This window comes from Lytechinus variegatus, chromosome 13 (genome assembly GCF_018143015.1).
Source record: "Lytechinus variegatus isolate NC3 chromosome 13, Lvar_3.0, whole genome shotgun sequence".
Taxonomy (NCBI): domain Eukaryota; kingdom Metazoa; phylum Echinodermata; class Echinoidea; order Temnopleuroida; family Toxopneustidae; genus Lytechinus; species Lytechinus variegatus.
In genome coordinates, this window is record NC_054752.1 from 33649998 (window position 1) to 33661758 (window position 11761).

An 11761-nucleotide genomic window follows, 5' to 3' on the forward strand; every position below is an offset into this window, starting at 1 on the left:
TCCCAATTCCTGTGTTTTCTGCTCCCCTCCTCTTCTCCTGTATAACCCCAGTCTTTTCCTATCCCTCACCCTCTTTCCTCTTTTCCTGATATCCCTTGATCCATCTGTCAACCTTTGTTTCAGGACAACTCTCTTCCTCTTCATAGCCCCCTCTTTACCTCCTCAACCCTCTACCTGTTCATTTGCCCTCTCTTTATCACCTTATTCATAATCATCCCCTCTCTTTTTCCTGACTGCTGTGTCCCTCTCCATTTCATTCACCCTCTCTTTTGGTGATGCATAACAACTAAACTATCTTTTTTTTCTTTCTAAATTTACTATTAGGAAAATTCAAGTAAATTCTAAAACATTTGAATAAAAGATGAAAATACACCTTTAATTGAAATTCCAAACATAGACAACACAAGATCATAGAAATTTGTTTCAATTATATCAAATGTTAGAAAGGATACACAATGAAAATACTCATTAAAAATTCATATAGATAATATACCTGCATTTACAAAAACCATGTCAACATCCACAATGAGACATATAAAAGTACATCTTCATTTTCTTTAACATTAACTAATTCCTCAGTCTCCTATATACAAACTTTACATTAAATGTACTTCAGGAAATTTCACCAATTTGGTTAAGTTTTATAACTGAGATTCTTATAAGAAAATTAAAAGAAGCACTTCATATAAACATAAAACACACATCTTATCAATTAGATTAAAAATGCCCCTGCCTAACAAAGAAAAACACCCCACATTATCACCCTCATTGCCATTGACACAAGGATATATCTGTGTACATATTTGAATGTACAACGTATGACAGCGTACTGCATTTGAAAACCTGTTTTTCAATAAATTTGTTTTATAAGTCTATATTATCAAAATGCACTTTTATTATTTGCATACAGTATAAACATTTATGATTTTATTTCTCTTACCTGGATAAAAGTTTATTTTCTTCTGTTTAATGAATATCTTAATAATCGACTGCAGGTTTGATTATTCAAATACAAAAATGGCAACAATCATTTCCATTTATTTTGTAAACTCACTTAAGAAGGTGAAAGATAAACCATTTTATGTACACATATTATTACTAAGCTTCCAGTTGAACATTTTTAAACATTAAACACTAATTTTAAAACATTAACCATTTTTAAAAATAAATCAAACTCCATGCATCACTATGTACAGTAAATTGATCACACTATGTACAGTAAATTGTACATAATACACAAATGCATGATGGTGTCCTAGAATGTTCTCACCATGTTCTGTGTAATCTAAAAAATCTCTTGCCTCTTACTGCCATTTTCTTTTGTGTGTGTTGTAATGTTACAGTGTCTGCTCAAAATTATAAGTTTAGCAGAAAGATTTGCATGCCCATTATTCTATTTTGTTTTCAAATCAAGTTCCAAAGTGGTTCCATATTGAAAAAATGTCTTTTTAATAACCAGTTTAGAATCTTTCAGACGTGTACACCAATTTAATTTACTTCTTGTGTGTGAAAATTACAACTACTGGATTTTGGTCAAAGCAGTTAGATTGACCTTTCACAGAGATGTATATTTAATTTTATTGTACATTTTTAAATGAAGAGTATGTACATTTTTAAATGAAGAGTATGAACATTTTAGCAATGACAAACTGACCATTAATACATGAAACCCAAAGGGTCATAATTTCATTTCTAACAAACAACGCTTTTTTTAAAATAAATACAAAACAATAATAGATAATCTCAGAGTTTAACAAATAAAAACAAATGAAAATATTTCATGAATTGCAAACTAGTCTTGAAAGACGGATCGTGAGTAGTCATTATACTATTTGGCAAGTACATGGCAGAGGATAATATATAGAATTTCAAGCATGAATATATTACGATCTGTTCAAAGCACCATAAATAAAATCAAGCAACATCAAGACTGTTAATTGTACTGCAGTGGATTTGATTGCAAATAAAATATGACAAGAAAATCAGATCTGTAGCAAGTTGTGTCTGCAAAACTTTAATTGTAAAAATGACACTTATTTCATAACCTGAGTTTCAAAATTTGTTGTGAAAAGAAACATGCGATAAAAATATTTGCATGAATTTTTTCCCAACACACATATGCAATTGTGACAATTTTTCCTAAATGAGAACATAAACCAGTTTAGGAAATCAAGTAGCTATTTCATCATATTAGGTTAAAACAAAAACCCACACTTCAAGCAAACTGCATTTTGACAGTCTTTCTAACAACATATGTATTCTGATCTAAGCTATTGTTTAAATATCGGAGTCTTTCATATTTGCTAAATTTAACAAATTTGTACACTTGCTCTGGACAAAAAAATACTTCTTACAGTCTTGACAGAAAATACAATCTTACAGTCTGTTATACATGTATTTTGTTTTAATTTTCCAGAAAATACAATCTCACAGTTAATCTGTTGTACATGTATTGTTTTGAGCTTTGGTCTACCTAAAGTGTCCTTCTTGGTGTCTAAATGCAAAAAGAATTTACCAATTGCCCTTGACAGAAAATACCATCTCACAGGCAATCTGTTATACATGTATTCTGTTTTGAGCTTTGATCTACCTAAAGTGTCCTTCTTGGTCTCTAAATGCAACAAGAATTTACCAATTGCCCTTGACAGAAATTCACAGTTAATCTGTTATACATGTATTCTGTTTTGAGCTTTGGTCTACCTAACTGTCCTTCTCTGCCATGAAAACATTTTAGACCATATCACGTGCTCTTTACAGACAATACAATATACCAGTCCAAATAAGAACTGATATATTGTGTTTTGAGCTTTGGTCTCTGAAGCAACAATAGTTATCACATGCTCTTGACAGTAAATACAATATCAGAGTTATTGTGAAAACTGATGTTTACTGTCTTGAGATCTCTCTATCAATATCCCAAAGGAAAACAAGTTCAGTCAAACCACAAGAAATGTATACCTTTATCAGAAGAGATTGTGATTTTCCTTCATCTTCAAAAGTGGAGTCTCCAAAAATCTCTGAAACCTGCAATTGAGTAAGCAAAAAAAAAAAAGAAACAAAAGATTATTGAATTTACTTGTTTAGAGCAATACAGTGCAATGTGTCATTAAAACATTATCTACACATATATTATTTCAAAGTTACATTAAAAATCATGTTACATTAAAAATCACAACTCATTAAGCAAGTTGAGGTGCTTAGTGTGGCAGCATACGATAGAAGGCCTGATATTCAGGATGAGCAATGACTGCTGTTTCACCAATGCAGAGGGTCATTAAGTCTGTGTACTTTCCTTGGGAGAGCTTGGGGTTTCCATTTCTGCAGCATTTAATTTACGCCATTTTGCATAGTAATGAAAATGGAGAATACTTGTTTTGCTCAATTTGGATGCAAGCAAAGTTGCCAATATTGATAAATTGACAATTGAATATAATTATGAATATTTTTTTAAATTCTATTTTACTACTTACTGTTCTTTTTGCCTTATAAGCTGAACAGCTTGACAAATCAAGTTTGTAAATTTTTACTGATAATCAAATAGAGATAGATATGTTCTATTATCAAAAGGTACTTAGACCTATATATAAACATTAATGAAAGCCACTTTTTTGGGGGGAAGGGGGAACTTAATATACATTCGGTATATAAAGTGTGGAGACTAACATTTCTATATAAAAAAATAAGGTAAATATAACCATTCCAAACCTTCCGTCCATCATTCTTCATTCCTTTGTCATCATTTGATAATTGAGGTCAATACAAAACATTTCAAAGATTCATTTTTGCAATATGTTGACTACAACTTCAAACTTAATATCAATACTTGCATGAATGATTCCTCGGGATGGCCTGGGCTATTCACACTTAATAGAGCTTGATTATGCACCACAGACATTTGTTCAGAATCCGCCATTATTCCCCTATACAGTGTGATGTTCTAAAAGACCCTCTTTTAAATCTTTCACTTCTTCCATCTTCATGTGTTCCAGGATGACCTACATACATGTACTTACCACTTCTTATGAAAACTACACTGCCCAACTTTGGCAAAAGGAAGTAAGTGACACATCAGTCAAATTTGAGTTATTGTTGTTTCTGAAACATCCTTTGTATTGCTGCACATTCAGGCAAAATTTGGGGAAGAAATGATTGTTCTATGGAAAGATATTGAAGAAAATATGCTGTTAAATTGCATGGATGCCCATGTAAATGACCAACACACGTTGCTCATTTCCAACAAATAATACTTTTGTAACTTGCTTCCTTTTGCCAAAGTACAGCAGTTCAGATTTCATCAAATCGGCCAACATCCTTCTGGTGAAGATTAGTTTAATGGTTCTCAAATTTAGAAAATCTTGATCAACACAAATGAGTACAAAATAAAATCACTTACATCTTTCACTCCTGGAATGCTTCAATTTATGGAATTTCAGTAGTAGCCCTTCACCAGACAGTCAGACACTGAGCATCTCGTCCCCAGTAGAATGAACAATTGGAATAGAAAGTAACAGTCCACCACTGAAAAGAAATATGAAAAAAAAAAAAAATTTGACAACTTTTCAGCAACTTTCTAATATTACTTAGTCATGGAACATTGGGGGTGTAGTGATTCGGACTCTCGTCTCTCAACCAGAAGGTCATGGGTTTGAATCCCAGCCATTGCATGTTTTTCTTCAGCAAGAAATTAACCCACATTGTGCTGCACTCAATCCAGGTGAGGCGAATGGGTACCCGGCAGGAATACACTGAGTGCTGGAAGGCAGCTCATGCTAAAGCTCAGAAGTGGTATTGGTGCTGTTGGATTTCAGTGCGACAATGGATACAATTGATTACTTTTACAAAGAACGAGGACTTATTTTGTAATCAGAGGAACTGTTATTCCCATATAGTATTGATAAGTAACTGGCAAATGTTTTTCTTTGCATGATCAATTTATAAGTCATGCCTTAAACAGGCTTATTTTTGTTTATATTTTTATACATATTTTTCTCTACTATAAAGCGGATAGAGAAACATGTTTTTTATATAGCATACTACAAAAAAACGAGGAGATTGGTGGGGCTAAGAGGGGCCTTAGCACCACCAATTCCCCGGGGTTAAGCTTAGCCCACTTTGGTTTCCCACTGCATTTTATGAAAGAAGGCTAGCATGGTAAAGAATATTGTACTATCTAGCCCTGCTAAAAAGCAGGTTTAGCCTGATTATTGTAGTGCTAAGCAATGCAGTGTGAAACTGAACAGGGCTAAGGAAAAAGGTGCTAAGCATTATCACAGATAAACATACAAAAAATGTTCAAAAACAAGTCTGTTATTTCTTCGAGTGAGAGTTTGAATTCTATTCCAAAAGGAAATTTACATTATTTTCCTTTCAAACCCCTACCCCCCCCCCCTCCCCCAAGTGTAATTTGGACATTGTACAATGTCAATTCTCCCATATTGATGTGGAAGTAAAGACAATAGCCAAATCTTTGTTGATGAAATACTCACCAGATGCGTTTGAAGAGGTAAGAATCTGTTCACTCTTAAAATCAGACACGCAACACCTCTGGAAATCACCTAACAATGAACAGCAAATTAACTGTCGAAGGTATGGTTTGATGAGGCACCCATTGGTCTACCTGAAAGCAACAGTTCCAGCTGAAATACGAAAAGTACTTATATTATAAGCACCTTACTCACTGTAGCATCAGTTTTCTAATGAATTAAGTATGAAATTATCATCCTATTATAGTATATAAATTAATCATTTACTTCATTTATTAAATACATTTATTAATAATGAGGCTATGTATTGTCACAGATAAACATTCCAAAGATGTTCAAAAACAAGACTGTCATTTCTTCATTGAGTGAGAGTTTGAATTCTGTTCTCAAAGGAAATTTACATTATTTTCCTTTCAAATCCATACCCCCCCCCAGTGTATTTAGGATATTGTACAATGTAAATTCAGCAATATTAATATGGAAGTAAAGACAATGGCAAAATCTTTGTTGATGAAATACTCACGAGATTAAAATGAGGCACGCACAACTCTAGAAATCACCAAACGATGAACAGCGAATTAGCTTTTGAAGGTATGGTTTGATGAGACACCCATTGGTCTACCTGAAAGCAACAGTTTCCAGCTGAAATACAAAGAGTATTTATAAGCATTTAGGCCTAAACTCTTAGCATTTAGAAGATATATTTATTCCTTTGCTATCTAACTTTAGTCTGTAGATCTCACATTAGACTAATAATGACAGTTAGGCACAACTTTAGGCCTACTATCCCACTCCAAGTACCAATGGGGTCCGAATATACATGTACGGACCTCATAGGTGACAATAGCACATGAACGGGTTGATGAATTCACCCGCGGTAACACGCTGTGTTGGCGAGTGGCGACACAGCTTGTGGCGGGGTAAGCTGTCTAACTTAGATCTCTAAATCTACGACTAGTGACTTTAATTTTTTCTCTCTTTTTAGTTCTGCACTTTTTTGAGTGAAATTAGATCTAGTTAATGTCTAGACTGTCTAGATAGATCTATCACAAATTATATCTAAAGTGAAAATTTTGATGAAATATCTCGGTGCTTGAGTGTGAATAGGTCTAACTTAACCATGTTAACTGTTAGATTTAACTTAAAGTTCGAGAATCTACATGTAGATCTACTACCACTGCCAGCTTTCTTTCTGGACACGAAGCAATGGCAATGTTCCCTAGAATTTATTATCCTACAGAGTGGAGTAGCCTAGATCTAGTGTGAATCATTGCCAGTTAATAATACATAGGCCTACATAAGGTTACATAAGGTTCAGTTCTGGACGCAGGATCTCCTGTTCCAGGGCTGCAAACTCTCACTCATTTAGAGTGAGACTCACTCATTTTGGTCTTTTCTCACTCTCAAATTTAGTTCATTTGCATGTGTTTCTATTGATCTCACTCATTTTGACCCCAAAATATATCATTGGCCTATGGGAGTCTCACTCTAAACTATTTTAGTATTTATCCGATGTTGGCAGCCCTAACTAGAGGTCGACGTCTATCGAGTCTAGATCAGCATAATTCTAACAGCAAGTAGATCTTACTTAGTCAGGAGACTTCTAAAGAGTAAAAATCATTCACTAACATGGGCTTACTCTTTAGAAGTCTCCTGACTAAGTAGATCTAGGCTTAGCTCTGTAGACACATATTCTACCGTTAGATGCTTAATAGTAACACAGATTAGTACGCATGGGGCTGGACTATAAAAAAACTTAATGTCAGTTATTTAAGTGGTTTAATTTTCGTCTTATTTTGATGATTTTTAAACAGAAAATTGTTTGATTTTGATCACAAGTATTAAAAGATAACTACCAGCTATTTTTCTCCAAATGTTTCCTTTTTAAATAAGAAAAATAAACAACTTACCTGATGCAAGTTTGAACAAGCTGACGCCTCAGGCCAGATCGTAAAAACGAAGTTTCAGCAAACAGACGATGCGAGTCGGCGAGCTAGCTGCGGCGCGCGTATCAAGCCGGTTCGTAAAAACGGCATTCGTCCATTCTCATGAACCCAGAGCGTCTCATGACGTCAAAAATGACGTAACGAAATGGTTTTAAGACCTACAAATTTGTGAAATAAAAGATATTTGACTATTGAGTCGAAATACTGAAAAAAGTCATTTTATATTTTTTCATCGATTTTGGCTTCCAGGCCGGTTCGTAAAAACGGTGACGAATTGATGGGTCACCGAAGTTTGATCAAGTCGTTCAGTTTCTGTGCAGCGTTTCACGATACTGATTGACGGTGTTTTTTTCAGCGAGAAATCTTCCTTTAGCCAATCAGATGCAAGGATTCCAGTATGACGTATGGCTGCAGTTACCTGTGAAGATGATCCCACTTGGATCGGAAATAGATTGAAAATGTAAATACGGGTTCATGCTTCTTTTTATGTCATCATGAAAGTGAAAACAACGAACAAGCTGATGAGTTAATATAAGCTGACGAGAGTTCAAAGATTTCGAAGGCTCATCATCATGAATAAGTGAATTCACACTGATTGCCTTATTTTCCCGACTTATATTCAAGTTCGAACATTATGGATGAATGCCAAAAATTTCTTCATTAGTTGAACTTTCCAAAAAAAAACAAGCGAAGTAAAGAACATAATTGATTTACATATATAGAACATTATTCAATGTCTGTAGGCGCTTTAAACGTGTTAATGTAGAAAGACGTTATAATATCAAGGAGCTTCAAACACAGCTCCGATAATATAGATGTTAAAAATGTTGTTCTCTGTCTCTCTTTTAAACAATACCTCGAAGTACATGAAGTATACACTCTAAAACAATGTCTTCCACTTTTAAATATAATTCATATCAGAGGGGCGCTTGATAATTATGATTTCTGTTAAGGGAAAGAAAAAGAGGTTAGATTGCCCCTGCCGTTAAAACGAAGAGAATATCATTTTGAGAAGAAGCTTGTATTTAAAAAGAAAAAAATATATTGAGTGTTCGCTATGGTTAGGATACTATCTATACAAACAGACAAATTTGAATAGATTGTTTTTTAGTTTTTATAATGAAACTGAAAATCTTGATCAATAATAAATGAAAATAACGAATCGTAAATTTGATATTTCTCATCTGAACTGTCACAATCATAACCATGAAAGTTGATCGTCATGCCGACTGGAGATTTTTTATTGACGTTCTAATTTAACACTTCTGCTTTCATGGTTTTAAAATAAACCATCATCGGCTGTGGACAATGACCACCCGACCCACTGACTTTGGATTTAAACCTTATTGATTTGAATCTAAATCTTTCAAAAATCAAATCCTCCGAGATTTAAAGATGACATTTAGGATTCAAATTGAATCCTAATAACAATCTACTGAAATATGAAAGGATCACTTGGTATTATAATATCATTGATGATTTATAGTCACTGTCAAAAGGACAAATGTATGTCATTCGAACGAACAGAATCTACCAATTTTGAACAATTTTTAAACAATTTTTTTTTAAATCGAGAGTGAATCAAGTGCCATCGTGTTAAGGTTTGTTAATATTGTTGTTTTTAGATTCATATGAAAAGCCGATCTGGATTTATTCTAAATCATTTACATGTATTCGTTGATTCAAGATAAACTCAATAACCATGGGAACAGAAATCATATTTAAACCAAAGATTGCGATAACATATTGCCACAGGCTTCAATCCTGATTTGTGGTTTGTGGTTAACAATGTCTTGTATTCCTGTTGAATTTATTATCCATGATGTGGTTTGATATTCAGACTTTGTCTGCTACTGCCGTGCAAAATAGAGAAATAAATCGCATACATTCGTAATTCCGAAACTTCGTTATTCCGAAGGTTCGTAATTCCGAAAACGAAATGAGGTTCGTAATTCCGAAGGTTCGTTAGTCCGAAAACGAAATGATTAACAAACGTTATTTCGGACTTACGAACCTTCGGAAAAACGAACCTTATTTCTTTTTCGGATTAACGAACCTTCGGGACAACGAACCTTATTTCGTTTTTCGGACTAACGAACCTTAGTTCGTTTTCGGATTATCGAACCTTCGGAATAACGCCACAAATGTTCGGATTAACGAACCCTTTTACGTTTTCGGATTAACGAACATCGAGGTATAGGCAATTTACGTGTTTCGGAATGACGAACCTTCGGAATTACGAAGTGTAACCAAATGAATAAATACATTTACAGGTCATTCCTAAATAACAAATACTCAAGGTAATTTTTTTCTCTTTTATTTCTTTAAAATGTTCTGTATTAGCTTAATTTATGTATGTCTTAAAGAGACGAATAGTATTTTTAGGAAAGCTCAATGTTTCTAGCATGTTATTGAGAAGGATGAATTTTAAATCAGGTGATGCCAGTAAAGACATTTACAAAGCCATCCTGTATGGGACGTAATATTAAGCCTTAAAAGACACCTCAAAATCTCGTTCAATATTCCTACATTTTATGAATCGTTCGCGAAGAAAATCAAAATATTGCTACTGATTATCAATGAGATAACGTTAAACAAAGTTGAGTAATGTCCTCAAAATAACGATAATGCTTTTAATTACAATATTGTCCAAATAAATATGATTCGAGTCAGTTTGTGACTATTTCTTGTGGCCAGTACGCTATTATGGCTCACAAGTTTATTAATGATTAAAAGCACAGCTCCACTGATTCTAATAAATTCTTTGAATTTAATAATCCATGCGAAGAAATAATCTGAAGGCATTTTTTTTCAAATTGTGGATTTGATAACAATTAATAAGTAATATAAAATAATATACAATTAATAACAATTTCAATAAAGTATAGATCCAAATCTAAAAAGATAATAATAATTAGGGCCTGTATATTCCTAAAAATTAACATGTTTACATAGCTATCAGCTACGCACACTAGCATCATTAATACTTTCTTCGTCAAAATTTATGATCTTTTCATATTTGCACTATTTTTCTAGCAAACTAGTATCTGATGCCCTCTTTTCATTCTACCTAAAATAAGGATAGGCCAATTATAATAAATTGTTCAATTCAACTAAATTATTGGGCCTATATGATTATATATTTTATCATCAGCGGGGAAAATAATGGCGTACAAAAAAGATAAGAACTCAGAATCACCCCTACTTCTTTGGAATTGTGTATTTTAACGAAGACGTATAACTACAATTAAGGAGTCAAGACTAGTATTTTTAGTATTGCAAGAAATAAATGCAGGTATTTTTTAGCGAGAGTTGCTGAATGGGGGAACGCATGTTCTTCTCGTTCCGCCCCGACACTTCCCCGTGCCTCTCCCATAAGCAGCCGGTCGGAAATCGTATATATGACCACGCCAGGAGAAGCCTGATTTATGCCCGCTTTATTACACTGGTTATTCCATGGGACCGCATCTTACTCTCTGAACAAAAGAAGGGGAGGGGGGTGGGGGTGATCTGGTATACACAATAGTTTCCCCTTTTTCCTTTTCGTGATATGAATATGATTTTTCAGGGACGCGAAGTTGAACATCCACTCTTCAATCTCATCGCTTATGACGAATTTCTATAGGGTTTAGTCTTTAAAATCAGACCGTTTAATCTTCTTTTATGTAGGCATAACTTCGATTTAAACCATTACCAAGAAAATTATCTGCATGACTATAGACATTAAAATGTGTACCTAACTTTTGAATATTTTTTTTTCACTCACCATGTTTTTTTTCAAACAAACTGAAATGAAATCCCACAGAACTTCTTAAGGTGTTAAAAATATGAAAACATCGGATTATTTTGTTTGTCATACATTCAATGAAATAAGCACAAAGCAAATATAAAATGACGAATTTAGCAAGGAAATTGTGTTATGCAACATGTGTTAATATTATGTTAATATTTTTGTAATATCTACTATATAGCCTATATTTCTAAAATAATCTTTTGCTACTATTACAACATTGAACATCATTGTGATTACGGATAATAGAGGGGGTTTTGTTTATAGTGTATTATGTTGGAGTTAGAATATAGAAAGATCTGTAAAACTGCATCGCGATTGCATTGATAGGAATTTAAAAAAAATACATTAACAAAACAAAACCAGCCTACATGGCCTATGAGGTTCTTTGTTGTAATACAGGTAAAAATAAGTATGAAAAACACCCTGTTAATTTAAACGTTCTATACAATAGAATGTAATTGAACGAGGTACAAGAATATTGATAAATCACAAATTATATGTCACATGAATTCTATCAAGGAATACAAAAACAAAGCAAA

At 33.5% G+C, this 11761-nt stretch overlaps 1 long non-coding RNA gene across 1 annotated transcript; it reads right to left on the reverse strand.

The window, feature by feature from the left end:
- Positions 1–1984: 1984 nt before the first annotated feature.
- On the reverse strand, positions 1985–7702 carry LOC121426519. Its single transcript, XR_005971609.1, has 4 exons — positions 7394–7702; positions 5487–6125; positions 4394–4518; positions 1985–3024 (listed from the first exon to the last, which is right to left on the reverse strand). It is a non-coding gene; the product is annotated as an uncharacterized LOC121426519 (long non-coding RNA).
- Positions 7703–11761: the final 4059 nt, after the last annotated feature.